Source organism: Durio zibethinus, chromosome 15 (assembly GCF_047325235.1).
Source record: "Durio zibethinus cultivar Kanyao isolate XHJ-2024 chromosome 15, ASM4732523v1, whole genome shotgun sequence".
In the NCBI taxonomy this organism is placed as follows: Eukaryota; Viridiplantae; Streptophyta; class Magnoliopsida; order Malvales; family Malvaceae; genus Durio; species Durio zibethinus.
In genome coordinates, this window is record NC_143176.1 from 15062444 (window position 1) to 15080734 (window position 18291).

The window sequence follows — 18291 nt, forward strand, 5'->3', positions numbered from 1 at the left end:
TAAATTCCAAGTCTCCTATGAATAAATATGTAACTTTTATTAGAAGGTATACATGTTGTCTGGTAGCAGCATATGATGTGGATTTCAAAATTTATTACAATTAATATACAAGGAATTAAGAGGTAGGCCTATATGGTTAGAAAGCTTATCAAGTATAATTTCTAACATCCTATAAAGATCTAAATTCCGAGTTGTATATCTTGAGATATTGTTGCTTTAGTGAAAGTAGCGGAGGCTGCAATAACTAGTTGGTTGAGTTAACCTTTGTATAACTCAATTGTTTTTAGTATAAATGATCTCAAAAAAAGTTGATTAATTTTTTATATGTTAATTAATTAAATAGGGTATCAATTGTTTTAGGGGAAAAGCTAAGTGGTGGAACTGAAATGAGATAAGTAGAATCTCATACAGTTTGTTTGTTTTTGAATCTATGTATATATATATATATGTTTATAAATGAATGAATGTTTAAGTAGAATCTCATACAGTTTGTTTGTTTTTGAATCTATGTATATATATATATGTGTTTATAAATGAATGAATGTTTTATTTCTTATTTTCGTTGTATGAAAATAGGATCAGGCATATTATTATTTTGTGTTTTTCTATATAAACAATGGATCATGTTTATAAATGAAATGAAAAATTGTATTATGTTTAAATAATGATTTTAAGATAGCTACGTATTTACATCTCTGAGAAGTGAGATCATCAACACCAAAACTAGCTCAACGACCCTAGCTAATGAGTTATAATAGTTAGCATAGCCATGATCATACAGCCCTGCTAACAAGTTATAGTAATTAGTGTAAGGCCCTAGCTAGTAGGTTATAATGGTTAGTAATAATCATGAGGATAAAATTATTGATATGGCCAATGCCATAAGTTATAATAGTGACCGTAGCAAATAATAAACTAATGATTTATGATGATTTGTTATGAATTTAAATAATGATCCATGATTTGTATATAAAAATTGATCCATGATTTGGTTTGATTACAATATTTGAATGATAACATATTTTGAAATGATTTATGAATTGATATATTTGATATCGATTTATGATTTACGAAATGTTTTACATAATAATGATTTTTAAAATATTTTAATATTATGATTTGATGAATGTTTTGAACGATCTATATGATATATATGAAAACGATACTTAATCGAGTAAGGTGTGTGAACCTACACTTGCTAAGCTATGGTTTGCTTATTTCTTTTTTTTTTCTTTACAGATGAGTAACTGATATGTTTGCTTAGTTATGTATGAAGCTAGAAGATCAAATTGAAAAGATTTCTTGAACATTAGAGACATTATTGGCTAGTGAGATCTTACGAAGCAGTTTAGTATTTTTATTAGTTTATATTTGGGAATATGAAAATTTCTCATTAGTTGAATTAAAGTTTAGGATTTTTTTGAATAGATTATTTTATTGAAGAAATTTACAATGATTAAGAAAAAATGTTTCATATTACTTTGAGATTTTATTTTAATATAATATGATCGTATTATGTCTCGGTCTTAAGATATGATAGTTAATATTTAAATACCATCACTAAAAGTTTCTTCTCCAAAAGCATTTTGTGCAAGAGGATGGATATCTTTGAAAAGGGGATGATTCTTTTGTATACAAAATGAATTTTTTTGAATGAAAAGAAAAAAGTGTGAAATATTTGTTTTTAAAATAAGATTAATGCTATAAATGACCCATAAACTATAGTGAAATGTTTAATATGGTACTTAAACTTTAAAAAAATTTTATATGATACCTAAACTATAAATCTATTAATTAATATAGTAGTCACTCGTAATATATTAACTTCAAATGATAATACATGACAGATAAATAACCTTTTAAATGTCACATCAAGTAATAGATTCATAATTTAAGTATCACATTAAAAATTTGTATAATTTAGTACTAAGTTAAATATTTCATTATAATTTAGGGGACATTAATAACATTAACCCTTTAAAATATAATAAAATAAATATTCTTCAATCTATGAATAAAAAAATCATTTACAAAATCATTATTAACTCTATACAAATATTTCAAAATTATGCTTTGTACAAATATGTGACAATCCATTATCCATTACAATCACGTTATTTCAAGGTTTGATAGAAAATAATTCCTACAAGCACTATTCAAACACTAATAATTGCCATTAATTTGAAGTATGCTACACACATCTAGACATAAACATAACATGTAATCATTAGCTACAGACATTTGGAATAGAAGCAATGTTGCGTACACACATCTAGACATAAACATAGCATGTAATCATTAGCTACAGACATTTGGAATAGAAGCAATGTTATGTAATCATGAGCTATACACCTTTGGAATAGAAGCAATGTTGTTTACAAACATCAGAGATAAACAGAGCATGTAATCATGAGCTACAAACCTTTAGAATAGAAGCAATGTTGCGTAGCTCCTCAGTTTTTTCCACCTTTATTTCGGAGAGAATCTCATAAATAATAGATCCTATCAAATTAAATAAAAATGCTCAGATTGTATAGAGAATCACATAAAAGAAAAGAAGAAACAAAAAAATTCAGATTAAGTAACTGAAAATGGACCAAACTAATGATTATTATCTTAGTTTTCATTGGTCCAGTTCAGATACATGCATATGTAAATACACTTTTCTGAATGTAATTGTAATGTACAGTTGCTATTAGTAGATCATGAATAACAAAGTATGAAAGGCTTGTAACTATATATTAGTTAGTTCATGAATAATGAGGTCTCGCATAATATCTCAACATTAATATAGATAATACAATATAGTGACTTGAGCATGAAAAGAAAGATACAACAACATTATTGTAATATCGGGTGAGGACATGAGTTTTCAATTCAAAAGTTCAGGTTGCAATTTAAGAATGAAAATAAATTAATTCCATTGTTTAGGTTTGGTACATTAAACCCGTCACTAATTTTTTGTCGCTGAAAATCTGTTTTATTGTAATGATATAAATTATGGAAACCAATGTCTTCAACAACCAATAGGGCCCTGTTGTAACCCATAGGTAGGTTATGAATCCATTCCCAGATATGAGAGTTGCGAAATAGCAATATGTAATGTGGGATCTAAACAAAACTTTATAGCATGATACTATTGAAAGGTGTCGAGTAAAGTTCATGGCATATAAACATCTCTTTTTCTTTTTTTTCTAAGTCAATGAAGCTTTTATTAATCATTTAGAAAATCACACAACAGTTAATATACATCTTATCTAATTACACCAGATAAATCCCAGACATGGTAACTCAAATACCCCAAGTGCACCAATCTGTTACCATCATGCGCTAAACAATTCCAAGCGATTCACTCCCTCTTTGGCCAACGTGTCGGCCATCCCATTAACTACCCTCAATTCATTGGTCATAGGTACTTCTTTCGACTCCTCACTGTATGAATCAATTGATGAAAAATGTCCCACATCCTCCGTGGTTTGCGCTTCTCCTATTGGCGCAAGCAAAGGCAACCTTTGAATCTGATTTAATGATTAAACCAGCTTGACCCTTCCAATCAGTTATCATAGACAACTCGATAGCAGTTTCAATAGCCCTCAATTCTGTCTCATTGGAGTCTTGAATTCTTGCAGGCCCTGAAAACATAGCCAGTAAGTAACCTTTTTCATTCCTTAACACACCCGAAAATCCAGCAAGCCTTGGTTTTCCCCTTGCCGATACATCTCATATGGTCGTTCGTTGATAGTAAGTTAAGACAGCACTCAAAGATCGACTTCTACAACCCTCTCTGACATAGATCTTCAAATGAGACACTCCACTATTTGTTCTTCCATTTAGCACAGAAACTTCCATTTCAACTTTAATATTCAACCACATTAAACTTAACAAACTCCAACCGGACCAGGAAACAGAGGCGTAGCATAACTTACATCAACAATGATCAACATGATGAATACCAGGAAAACAAATCAAAATGATCAAAACTCCTAAGTAAATCAAGAACTAGAAAAAAATCATTGAGCAGCACCAGAAAATGTTCCTCAATCCTTTAAAGAAACCAAAATTTACCACCAAGACATGAGAAAAATCTTTCTAATACGCTCCCGCCTTAGCCAATGCACCAGGCATACCATTCGAATCCTTGAAAACAATAGACAAGTTGACTGACCGGATTCAATATAGCAAGCTTATCAATTTCAAACCAACTCAGCCTTAACTACTAAGGTATCGAATCAATAATAGCACCACATCAAATGACTTATGAGCATAGCAATGTCATAAAATACAATCCTTCCGACAATAAAAACAACCACCATCAGACCAGATTAAAAAGCCAATGATCTACTCCTTATTACCCCTTCTCACATAATTCCTTAAAGAGTATGCTAGCCAAACTGCTAGACCCAAAAATCAATCCAAAAAATTTCTTCTAGTGCCACTAATCCTAACAGCACACTTAAGGATTACAAAGAAATAAATCGATTGGTGAAATCAGAAACCAAAATATTAATAAACACACCTCAAGTCCCTATCTTCCATCTCTTGCAATTTTTTATAATCAAATGCTCTTCACAGTTTGCTAATAGTCCTAGCAGTTTGCCCAAATTCCATGTTTCTTGAGCTTACTTCAATATAATGTTATTTCTATTATGAAAATCCCCATTAGGTAAGGATTCATTCACAATCTTCTGTTCAAGTTTCTTCACACCTTTCCTTTTCAGATTCTGACTTAGTTTCCTCCCACGTTTCTTATCTTTAAGGATTCATTCACAATCTTCTGTCCAAGTTTCTTCACACCTTTCCTTTTCAGATTCTTACTTAGTTTCCTCCCACGTTTCTTATCTTTATTGTTCAAAGTTTCCTCCCACGTTTCCTATCTTTATTGTTCAACTTGTTAACTAGTTCTTCTTCGATATCTTCTAGAAATTTTATTTTTAGTCCCTTTGTGTCAGGCAAGAATTTTTGAGGACATTGATAGAAGCAAGTTAACTGTTGTGATATCTCTTTCCCACTTGCATTATCAGACAAGGTTGGGCCTCCTTACTTTTATTCAACTCATCACTTACTACCCAAGGACGATCCAAATTACCCATACCTTGGGCTTCGACAATCTCACGGCCTAAGGAAGGTAAGCCTACTTCAGTTTCCTCGTTAAAATCAGCTCTATTTTCTGTTTGCTAAATACTTTACTTCTATCAATGTCCAGGTTGTCACCAGAGATCTCAAGCCTATCAACACCAGCTATGTACGAGTTTTAGGATGACTCAACTTTTTTTATTGGAGAAACATCGATATCCACAAAACCCATATTTGTAAACTTTGATTCACCCACCATCTCTCCTCTTTTACTGCATTGATTAACATCATACAAACTAGAGCATTTGTCTCCTTTGCTTCTTGGGAATCAACAACCATTTCTGCAACTTTTTCCTTAGATAGCCCATCATCTTCAAGAGGATTATCGCACTTCACCGACTCTTCATCTTTATTGAAGCTAGAACTGGATGAATCTTTGGTTTTCTTTGCTTCTTCACACTTTTGTGCTGTAACATAGCTATGAAACTTGGAAACTATTTCAAAGTCAATCTCACTAACTCGCTCTGTGTACACCTTGTCACCAACTATTAAATCAATAAATTCTCCGATTTTATGTAATGAATCAATACATATGAGCATAACCCCTCGAAGGATAGAGTGAAACCTTAATGTTTGAGAATCCATGGACACACATTCACCTCATAATTTGGCTATATACTCAAACGTGTTCAGGTTCCAAGCGTGCAATGGGACTCCATAAACAGTCACCCAAGTTTGTCTTTTTATTAGCTTGGAATCTGAAGACCAGATTTCTACATGCTCGAACCAATTTTTTAGCGATGTCTATTCGTCATTCTTCATTCCTTCAAACGTTTCAGTATTATCAAAATTGATCAGGAACTGTTTCGCTGAAAGTTTCCTAACGTTTAAACCAAAAACTCCCTCCATTTTGAACTGCTCACTAATTACATTACTCTTGGTAAAACATTTTGAGACACCCACAACTGTTCTAGAGAGCCAATGCAATGTTTCATTGTTTATTTCCCCCCATATATGATTCCTCCTCGTAGTGGAGAAGTTTCTCACACTCTAATAGTTGCAATCACCTCCTGTCCTCTCTGTAGTTCTGACATCAATTTCAGGAACATCCCTTTTACTCTAATTCACTGTTGTGCTCAAAACTTTTCTCTCACCTGGATTGTTGCTATTAGTTTTCGTCCTCTCTGTTACTCTCGTACCGACTTCAGCTTTTGCTTCAGGAACTTTTCGTTTCCTCCAAAAAGAGTTTCTTTGGGCGAATCTTGCAATATTAGCATCGATTTTATGATCCACTAGCCAGACTCCATTGAGACATAAAACTGCTTTCTTTGCCTCTTCAAAACTTGTGAATCTTACGAATCCGAACCTCTTTCCCGTTTTACTTCTATTGCGAGGGATGAAGACATCAACAATATACCCAAATCTTTGAAATATGGTAGTAAGCCATATCCAGTGAATATTGTCAGGAAGGTTGTTAACAAACATAGTGACTATTTCTTTCCCCACAGTCTTTGCTCTCATTTCCCTGCACAGTGACTACACGGTGTTGAGCAATATAGATCTCAATGTCGCTTTGGACAATTCTTAAAGCACGGAAAAGACAGTTTTGTTTATGGGCTTCCTTAGCAACCTATACGTTCAATATGAGAGCCAACATAAGCAGCTCTTCTAACCCAAATGCAGAATAAATTAAATTTAAGAAAAAGTATGGTTGTGAGCCTGTGACTGTAATCACTAATCAGTGTGGAATTTAAAGGGGCATTTCCAAAATTCTTGATAAATGGAGAGGCTTCAAGCATCCGGTATGTTTGAAGAGGATGGTAACCATTATCAACGCTAACCATATCAGAAAAAAGTAGAGGTTTCCAGATTTCCTGCCCGTATTTAGTTCGTGTTTTCTTATCCCCATGCTCTCAAACTTTGAATTGAACCGTAAGTAAGAATGCGCAAGTTCAGTTTTTGTATAAGAAGATTTTCTTTTTATATAATAATATTATTGTTTTATTCAAATTTGGAATTCTTTTTCACTATTTTTTATTGAATTGGTTTATAGTAGGTTTATCTTAGTATTCTAAGATGAAATTTCTAACTCAATTTCTTTAAGTAATCAAGATTCAATTCCTAATAACTTCTAAGTATAAAAAAATTTATTAATGATTGACAATTAAGTTATCCTTGATTTACCATTATATTATTAGTGATTTACTACTAATCTATCATTGATATACTATTACATTATCAATTATTTACTATTAAATTAGTATTGATTTACTATTAATTTATTAATAATTACTATTAAATTATGACAAATTTATTACTAAATTGTTAATGATTTATTATTAAGTTACTAATGATTTGTTAAAGATTATAACTAATTTACTATGAATGTATCAATAAAAATTTACTATTAAATTATTACTAATTTACAATTAAGTTATTAGTGATTTATTACTAAGTTATTAGTGATTTATTACTAAGTTATCAATAATTTACATCTAAATTGTCAATGATTTACTATTATATTATTATGCCTTTTTACTACTATGTTATCATTGATTTACTACTTAATTTTTTTATTATTTACTACAAAATCATCATAGATTTATTACTAAATTAACCAAGATTTATAATCAATTTATCACTCATTTAAATTAAATTATTCATGATTTATTATTAAGTTATCATTGATTAACTATTACTAAGTTATATTGATTTATTTTTAGGTTTCCAATGATTAATTATTAAATTATCATTGATTTATTGTAGACACCTAATTTGGTCTAGGCTCGAAATTTGGTCCAGATCCGGATCAATTAGGCCTGGCCCAAATGGGTAAGATAGACCCATATTTTTTTATTTTATTTTTATTTATTATTATTATTAGCATTATTATTATTTTTTTGTTTATTATTTATTATTATTATTATTTATTATTATTATTATCATTATTTATTTTATTATTATTATTTTTTTATCTTTTCTTTTCTTGATTAATTAGGAGATAATAATTAAAATGAAAATAGATTTTTGCCATAAATAAAGGCAACAGGGAATCATGGTTGGATTAAACCATGTGTTGGATAAATTCAACAAGTAAAAATCTAATCAGAAAGGGAATCTGGATTGGTTAAGGACTCTAAGATTGAATCCCTATTAATACATACAGATCAGAAACACAGAGGGGAGGACACAAAAACAGAGACGAATCAGAAAGCTAAAAAATAGAAGGAAGAGTCTAGAAATATTCTTTGAGTGCTTAGAAGTAATTTATAAATTTTAGGAATTTTTGGAGAATTTTTTATGTTTTTTTTTTGGAAAATTTTTGAAAATTTTTCAGAATCCGACGAAATTTTTTAATGATATTTAAGTTTTCTAGGGAGTATTTTGACCAACTTTGAAGTTTTCGACGGGTTTTTCAGATTTCGACAGAACTTCAACCAGAATCTGGGTTCTGTTTAAAGAGAAAGGGGAGAAAAAGGAAGAGAAAATGAGAAAGGAAGGAAGTAATCTGTTGAAAGGCTGAGTTTGGAGCCTTTTATATCTTGCTAAAATGATGTCGTTTTGGCATTAAAAATCTCAAAGAATCCGCGCGTTTTTGTTTGGTTCAACCCAACCCGGTCGTAACCTGATTCGTTGACCCGCGTTCCAGCCAACCGTCCGAGCCGAGCCGATTGCCCCAAGTTGCATTTTGAGTCGTGATTTCTGTCTTGAGCCGAGCCGTTTTAGATTTTTTTGGTATTTTCTTATTTATTTTATTTAAGCATTTTATTTATTTATTTTTATTATTATTATTAAATTAAAATGATAAAAAAATAAAAAATAAATAAAAATTTAGGAATAAATATTAATTATCCAATGATGAAATTTATAGAAATTTCAATGGTAAATTTTTATAAAATTTCTATGTGAGAAATTTTGTCTAAATTTGTCCCAAATTATGGAATAATTTAGATAAAATTTTAATAACAATAATTAATATTTATTTTCAAACAAAAAAACTTAAAAACATAAAAAGCATAAAAATATAAAAATTTTTGGAATTAAATATAAATTACCCAAGGATGAGATTCTTAGAAATTTCAAATGGTAAATTCCTAAGAAATCTCTAGGTGAGAAATTTCTTCTAAATTTGACTCAAATGGTGGAATGATTTAGATGAAATTTCAATACAAGTAATTGTATTTTTTTTCTCTAAATAAAAATTTGGATTGAAAATATTTGATAATTATCTAATGATGAGATTCTTAAAAATTTCAAATGGTAAATTTCTAAGAAATTTTTAGGCGAGAAATCTTCTCTAAATTTGGCCCAGATTGTGGAATAATTTAGATGAAAATTTTAAATAAAAGTAATTGTCGTATTATTTTCTTTCCAAAGAAAAAATAAAAAGAATTTCTAAATAGGCCCAATGGTGAAAAATTTTAAAAATTCAAAAAGAAAAAATATTTTCTAATTTCGCCCAAATGATGAAATAATTAGATATATTTTCGACTAATAATAATTAAACCTTTTTCCAATGATGGAGCCTCTTCAAAGAAATAAATTGAATTTTTGAATACTCTTGAGGTGAGGATATATTTTTTAAAGAGTTCTACCAGATTGATGGAGAATCTTAAAAATAGTTTTCAATATTTAACTTAAAATTTGAAACCATTAGACTCAATATATTAGGATAAATTCGAAATAATATGGTACCATCCTCCGGATGGACATGTGGGAGTGCTATAACCTTTCTTATATGTAATCGACTCCCGAACCTTATTCTGGTTAGTAGACTCGAACCTATTCTTTTAGGGACCCTTAAGCTTAGGTGTTCCTTAAAATGATAGATTCCTTAGGTGACCAATCACACCTAGTAAAAAATATTGGTGGCGACTCCATTCATTTGATAAATCTAGCTATAGATTTTCGAATCTATATGTTATGAAATTTATTATTAAATTATTTATGATTTACTACTAAGTTTATCAATTAATTACTATTACACTGAAATTGATTTACTATTAAATTATTACTAATTTACTATTAAGTTATCATTAATTTATTATTAAGTTATCAATTATTAACTATTAAGTTATCACTTATTTTTAATAACCTATCATTGATTTACTAATATGTTGTTATACATTTACAACTTTGAATTTTTTCACTAATAATATTTTTAGTTTATATAATAACATTATTATTTTATTCAAATTTACAATTTGTTCACTAATTTTTTATTAAATAGGTTCATGGTAAGTTTATCCTTACCCCAAAATGAAAGTTTAATTCGCTTCTACTAGTAATCAAGATTTAATTCTTGAAAACTTCAAATATAAAAAAGTTATCAATGATTAATAATTAAATTATTAGTTATTTACTACACAACTATCAATGATTTACTATTAAATTATCAGTTATTAACTACTAATTTATGAATGAATTGTCACTAAGTTATGAATGATTTACTATTAAATTATTGATGATTTACCATTAAGTTATTGATAATTTGTTATAAAGTTATAACTGATTTACTACTAATTTAGCAATAATTTATTAAAAAATATCAATAATTAACTAATTTATTAATAAATTATCACTGATTTACAACTAAATTATAAGTAATTTACTATTATGTTATTACTTATTTACTACTAAGTTATCAATTTACTACTAAATTATCATTGATGTATTATTATATTTTTATATATTTACGATTATGTAATTATTGATTTACTACTTAATTTTCAATTACTTATTATAAAACTACCATCGATTTACCACTTAATTATCCATAATTCACTACCAAATTATTACTAATTTATATTAAATTATGTATCATTTACTATTAAGTTATCACTATTATCGATTATTACCTACTAAGTTTTCAATTATTTACAACTAATTTGTAACTGATTTACTACTAAATTATTTATTATTTACTACTTTCAATCAATTATTAAACTGAAATTAATTTACTATTAAATTATCATTAATTTACTATTAAGTTATCATTGATTTATTATTAAGTTATTAATAATTAATTGTTAAGTTATCACTTATTTTTTGTTAAGTTATCCATGATTTAGTATAGTATTACTATACATTTACAGCTATATTATAATTGATTTACCATTAAGGTATTATGCATTTATTATTATATTATTTCTGAATTACTAAAAAATTATCAATTATTTACTACAAATTATTACTTATTTACTATTAAGTTATCACTAATTTTCTACTAAGTTATTGATGATTACTATTAAGTTATACTGACTACATTTAAGTTTTCAATAATTGATTGCTAAGTTATTAATTATCTACTAATATATCATCATTGATATGTATATATCCACAAAGAAAAACAACTACAAAGTATGCTAGATGATATAAAGAAAGAAAAAAAATTTTATGTGTAAATGACTTGAAAAGTATGAGTAAATGCTCTTAATTTACTACTAGTAATTTAACATGTAGTAATAAGTTAAAATCACATCTTTTTTTACTAATGCAAGTATTAAAACTAAATTAAATAAAGATATACAATATGTATTAAGTCAACATTTCTAAAATATTTTTCAAATTTTTTAGTTCATGGTAAAATAGTACATATTAAGATAAGTTTTATTGATGATTTGATTGAATCATTAGTGTATGTGTTTTCATACTTGTTAACGAAGTACAATTGCATATAAAAGATTGAAAATTTTGAAATATTCTATTACCAATGGAAGTAATAAACTTTGTCTTATAGTTCTATCTTTAAGTATATAATTTTGAGTAAAAATTTTGTGATATATATGATGAAAGTAATATGAACAATTTTACTAAATAAAATTTATAAGAATTAAATAGATAACAAATTTTAAAAATATTAAATTTACAATAATTACCTTCGGATTCTCCATAAAAAATTTCTTTTACTAAATAAAAAAAATGATGTATTTTTAATTGTTTCTTCATCTTATTTCTATCACTCAAAATGACCTTTTTGATATTTTGATGCTAATCAACTTCTCCATTTGGAATGAGAAGAAAATTGTAATGCATCATAGCAACCCAAATAATGTTTAATTCTATGCTGTCTTCCTAAACGAGTATGAACTATGATATCTTTTTTAAATAAAATGTTTGAATTGTTTCCTTCAATTAATATAATAAAATCTTTTTTAAATAACATTTCTACAATATGAATTTCAAAATTCTTAAAAGAAGATATATCTTTTAATCCCTACAAGACTTAGACACAAGGATTTTTTTCTAGAATTATTATTAGTATCTTTGTTACTTTTGTACTTAACTTTTTATTGGGTTATTCTCCTTCTATTTTGAAATTTATTATTAGTGTCATAAGATTGTAGCTAAAAAAACATAGATTAATAAACTCAAACTTAAAACAATTCAAAACTCAAATTGAGTATAAATAATTTTTAACTCATTTTAACTTTTAATTTAATTAAAAATAATATAATAGACATAATTATAAAAATAAACTATCTTAACTTGATTTTAATTGATTTAAAAAGGTCAACAACTTATGGTTGATTTGGAAGTCATTAGACCTACAATGAGGTGCGAATAGCTTAATTTTTTAGCACAATCACACTGTAAAGAGTGTTTGGATAACATCATATTTGCTGTATTTAGAACTTTTGATCACATTGAAGAATTAGTTTTAAACTAAGGGTTTAAGGGTCTTATGGACCACCTAAGGCGTACTTGGACCTTTTTCCCCCCAAAATTTTGTTTACTCTATTGCCCTAAAATATGTTTTTATTCATTAAAAAACCTAACATCTTTTTTTCTATTACGATTTTTTACTTAAAAATTTTGAAGTAATTTTATTAATGTTTAATTTAATATGACAAATTAATAAATAAAATTTATTATTATTTTAATTAAAAAAAGATAACTACAAAATAATAAAAATATTATTTGATATATTACTATTATTTTTATTAATTTTAATTGTTTATTAATAAAATTCTTATTTGATTAAAAATAATTTAATAAATTTTCAATTATTGAATAATTTTATAAATGTTAATAATTTAAAATTTTTATTAAATACAAAATTTAATTTAATGCCTGTAATGGTCATTTTCTTTTCTCATTATAATTCACCTCATCTTCATTGTTGCTTTTGCATTTAAACACATATATCATCACTGATTTTAATCTCATAGCTATAATAACTAGGCTTACCACTACAGTAATAAATTTTATCTTCATCATTTTTTTCAATCTCACTAAAGCTAATCTCACCATTCAAATGATTCCATAATAATTATTTAAAACTTGAAATGATTTAACATAACCAAAATCCGAATTAAAATAGAATCCAATTAAAATCCAATATTTTTTATTCATCTTTCGTAATAATTTAATAGTTCTATATTTAAGTTTTTTCCCTTCATTTTCAATGTCTTATTTTTATTGTCTTTGTGGTTGAATTAATTAATTAATTTTAAAATTATTTTTAAAGCGAAATTGCAATTATAAGTAATTAAGTATATCCTTTTTTTATTTGAATTTAGGATGATTTGAATCCAATTTTTTAAACAAAGGTAATCATGCACCACTTATTAAATCAAATTTATTCAGCTGCATAACTGAATAATTCAGTACACTATGAATAAAAGTAGATGATAAAACTTGACTCAACCTAATTGGTAGCTGATTCTAAGTCTAAAATCTAATTTGAAATTATGAAAAGTCAAAATTTAAAATGATTGAAATACTAAATACACAATCAAATGCAGATTCATCAAATCAATTTTGCTAATTAATGCCCTTAAATCACTTTGTAGACACTATATTTTGTCTGGGATCATTTGAAATATTCTTGAGTCTCGAGCTAGTTCGAATTGGGCTTTGGGCTTAGTCTGTTTGGTTTTGGATTTATCATTTTAGTTTTAGGCTTAGTTTGGATTTTAAACCCAAATCAAGCCCATTAAATGTTTTGTAATTGTTTGTTTTGCTTTTATTTTTTTCAAAAAATTAAAAAAAAAAGATAAACAAAATGATAAAACCATAATGTTTGAATTTGCATTTCAACTAAAAGATAAGATTATTGGGATTAAAATTGAAGTTAAAGAAGATAATGGATGAAAATCCCATTCAATCGAATCCCATTTTGATTGAGGATTCTATGGAGACTTAGTCCTTATTTAAGCAACAACAATTACAATAGAAGGGGGACTGAATAACCTATAGCTGATCCAGCCACCATTTTCAATAGTCTAACCTTGTTCCTTTTAGCCACCACACTCTAATATCCACTACCTAAGCCAACCACCTAAACTGCCTTATCCTACCTTTATTTGAACCATTGTGGTAAGTAATTTAGTCTGAAACCACCCATTAGCTTAGTTCTCAAACCTAGCAAACCAATTCAAAGATAGGCAAGTCATTCACATTGCCACACAAAATCAGCACCCACCATTGACAAAGTAGGAAAAAATGCCAAGATTAACAACCATATCTAATTCCCAATAATCTCAATTACCTAAAATTTCCCAATTACAACATAATAAACACACAGAGGCAGAACTATGACCACTACCATTATAGTTGAAACCAACTAAGTTGTACCTAATTGATTTTGTCACCTTCAATAGTTGAATCTAGCATCCACTAAGATCACCCTTATCAACTTTCCAACAAACAGTACGTAGCTTATTGTCAATAACCCACACCAACATAAGTCCAAGAAAACAACAAAGCAACAATTAGAAATGGAAGAATATAACCAAGCATGGAAAAATATTTTTCTTAGTTTTGGTTTAGCCTTCTTTTAGGGATTTCACCTATTAAAATACAATGAAAAGATAGGAAAGAGCAAATAGAAAAATATGCCTTAAAGTAATGGTGATTGGAGCATTGGAAAATAAGATTTGGAAGGTTAAGTCTGCGACCTTTAAAGTCAAATCTACGCAAATCTTGTGGCATTTTAAAGTAACCAATTAGATCATGTGAAAAAGAAGACTAAGCAGAACTTTGGGGTGAAATTTGGAGCGAATTGGTGGTCAGACAATAATGGTATATAATGAAGAGCACGATGGTGACTCTTTCTTGATTTTGGGTTTTTAGTTGCTAGAATTCATAATGCTTAGAGAAGGGGAGAGAAAATTGAGGTAGAGAGAGAAAGTATGGGAGAAAAATGAGAAAATAACTTGATTTTGGTCTTTTATACATAACCCCAAATGGTGTTATTTTAGGAATAGGTCTTTTGAAGAACCCACGCGCTACTCCATTTGAAAGACTTGACCTAACCACAGCCTACTAGCTTTTTGAGTAATTGAGCCATGGTGTCAAGTTGCTCTGTGAGCTGTTGAGTTGATTCTTGTTTCTAAAGCCTGCCATAACATATCGATCCAGAGACTCGATTGCTAAACATAAAATTTTAAAATCATAAAAACACGAGGAGTCACCACCAATCTTTTTTAAAGTGTGATTAGCCACCCAAAATTTTTATCATTTTAATAAAACAATAAAATAGGTTTAAAATTTATTAAAAAAAATTGATTTATGAAAATAGGATTGAGTTCGGGAATCAGTTATAAGTTGGGAAGGATTAGCACCTCCACAGTACCCATAAAATTGGTACCAATTAATCATGCACTATTTATAATTTTAGACAAAAAACGGTTTTTATATGAAATTTAATTAAAATTTCCTTTATTTTTAAAAAATAAAATAAATTAAAAATTTTTATTTAGAAATGCTGTGAAAATCTTTAAATTAAAAAAATACCTTAAAATTCTTTAACATAAAGATAAAATTCAAAAATAATCCTTTCTCTTTAAGATGTACATAACATTTCCTTTAAAATAAAAATAATATTTTTTGAAAATAATAATTATTGATGACTCTTCAATATTTAGGAAGAGTACCAAAAATATATTACCTGAAATATTACTTTAAATTTATTTATTTATTTTTTATTTTATTTTAAAAAGAAATTAAATAATTAAATAGCTAACCATAAACATTAATAATTAAAATAAACATTATATAAACAAATAATGCAAATATAAATGTAACTATGTCCTAAATGATGATGAGATGCAAATTTAAGATTAGGTCCTTAAATATAAAAATACCGCCTGGACTCTTCAACCTTTAGGCAGAGTTTGGGTGCAATCTTTTTATATTTAAAATGTCATTTTTTATTTTTTATTTAATTTTATTATTTTGAAATACATAATTATATGAAAATTATTAATGAAATAATTTTTCCTAAATACCTCATCATCTAGGTGGTATTTGGGAACATATTATTTCACAAAATATATTCATACAAACCCTTAAAAATTTAAAATGCTTTGGAGCTTCAAGACTTTAGGGCTTATATTTACATTTAGGGGTTGAACTAAGGTTTTAGGGTTTTGCTTAGAGTTTAAGGATTCACCTAGGGCTTTCGGGTTTCACCTAAAATTTAGGGTTTTGTTTTAAGGTTTTGGGTTTCACCTAGGATTTAAGATTTCGTTTTAGAGTTTCGAAATTTCACCTAAGATTTAGGGTTTCACCTAGGGTGTGGTTTTAGGGTTTCATTTATAGGGTTTTGTTTTGGAGTTTCACTTGAGGGTTTCATTTTTAGATTTTGTTTTAGTTTTAAGGTTTTGTTAATTTACGAACCCCTCAAAAAATCTCTAGCATCTAAACAGATTTTCAAAGTAAGCTCATTTTCATAATTTGTCTATAAAAATGAATCTTTATATTTTTGTATATTATTATTATTATTATTATTATTATTATTATTATTATTATTATTATTAATTAACCTTTTATTATTTTTATTTTTATTATTTAATAATTCCTCAACATATAGGTGGAATTATTTTTTTTTAACATGATTTTTAATTCCCTTCAATATCTAGGCAAGGATTCTAAAATTTTATTATTATATTTATTTTATCTTTTTTATTTTATTTTGCACAAATCTAAAATGTATGAAAAATAAAATAAATTGTATCAAAAGTAAATTAAAACATAAAAATTACATAAAAGTTAAAATGAGTATAGAAATTTAATCATCATGAAAATTAAAAAGATATAAAATTTAAATTGCAATTAAACATGAAAGAACTATGCATTAACTTTGAATGATATGAAACGTACACGAAACTAAATTTTATTACACAAATTTCAGCATATTTTAAAACTTTTTTCACTATTGCACCCACTACCAACGGACCAAATGCAGTAGGTTTCAACAAACAATAAAAGGTTGAGTTTTAAGCTCTCACAACAAGCATAAAAAACCTCAAATCCTAGACTTCAGCAGAGTAAACGGCATAGCAAAAACAGAAACCAACAAGCATTAAAAAAAAAAAATTCAGGAATGAACTGAACAGAAAGCAGAAACTAAGGCAAGCATAAGAACTTTCCTATGCAAAGCGGAAAATGGACTAAGAGGGTTGCCTTTTTGCTTCTGTTCTTCCTGTAGAAAATATCTTGCATTCTTTCACCTTTTGAACAAGCTTTCCTTCCAAAGCTTTCCTGCATGAGAGTTCTCTTTGCTTTTTTTTTTTTGGTTTTCGCAACTAGTTTTCTGTTGTTTTGGTTTTTGCTGAATTGCGTTCCCAGCTCTTCTTTCGTTTGCTGGTGGCGTTCCACCCAACTTGTTTGTTTTCTGTTGTGTTTCTTTTTCTTTTCAGCTACAGTTTTTTGGTTTTCTTGTTCCTTTGTCTGCTTTTTTTTTTTTCACTGTTTCATGCTCTTTCTCACGTCAACCTTCCCTTTTCTGCTACTTCATTCTACTCTTTTTTCTAGTGGTTTTTTCTGCTTTGAATGGCTCTCCTCTCCCTTCTTTTCCATGCCCGAATGCATCTTCTTTTTGTTTTTTTTCTCCTTTCCTCTTCTTTCCTGCCTCCCTGCTTAAAAAATCCGCTTCTGCATGCACTCTTCCCCTTTCTTCCATTTTAGCTTTTTTAGTTTCTGTTTGTTGCTTTTGCTGCTACCCGCCTCTTCTTTCTTTGTTTTCCTCTTCTGGTCCTCCTCTCTTTCCTTTTCTGTGAATGCCTCTCTTCCTGGTTCACGCCTGCACTTCCTCCCCCTTTTTTTTTTTATTTTATAGTTTTAGTTTTTTTTTTTTGGTTTTCAGCTCCTCTTTTTAGCTCTTTCTTTCCTCTCGTCTAGTTCCTTCTTTTGCTCAAAATGCTTCTTCTTTCCCTGCTTCAGTTCAATTTTTTTCTGCTTAACCGGCCCCCCTCTTCATGTTTTTTGTGT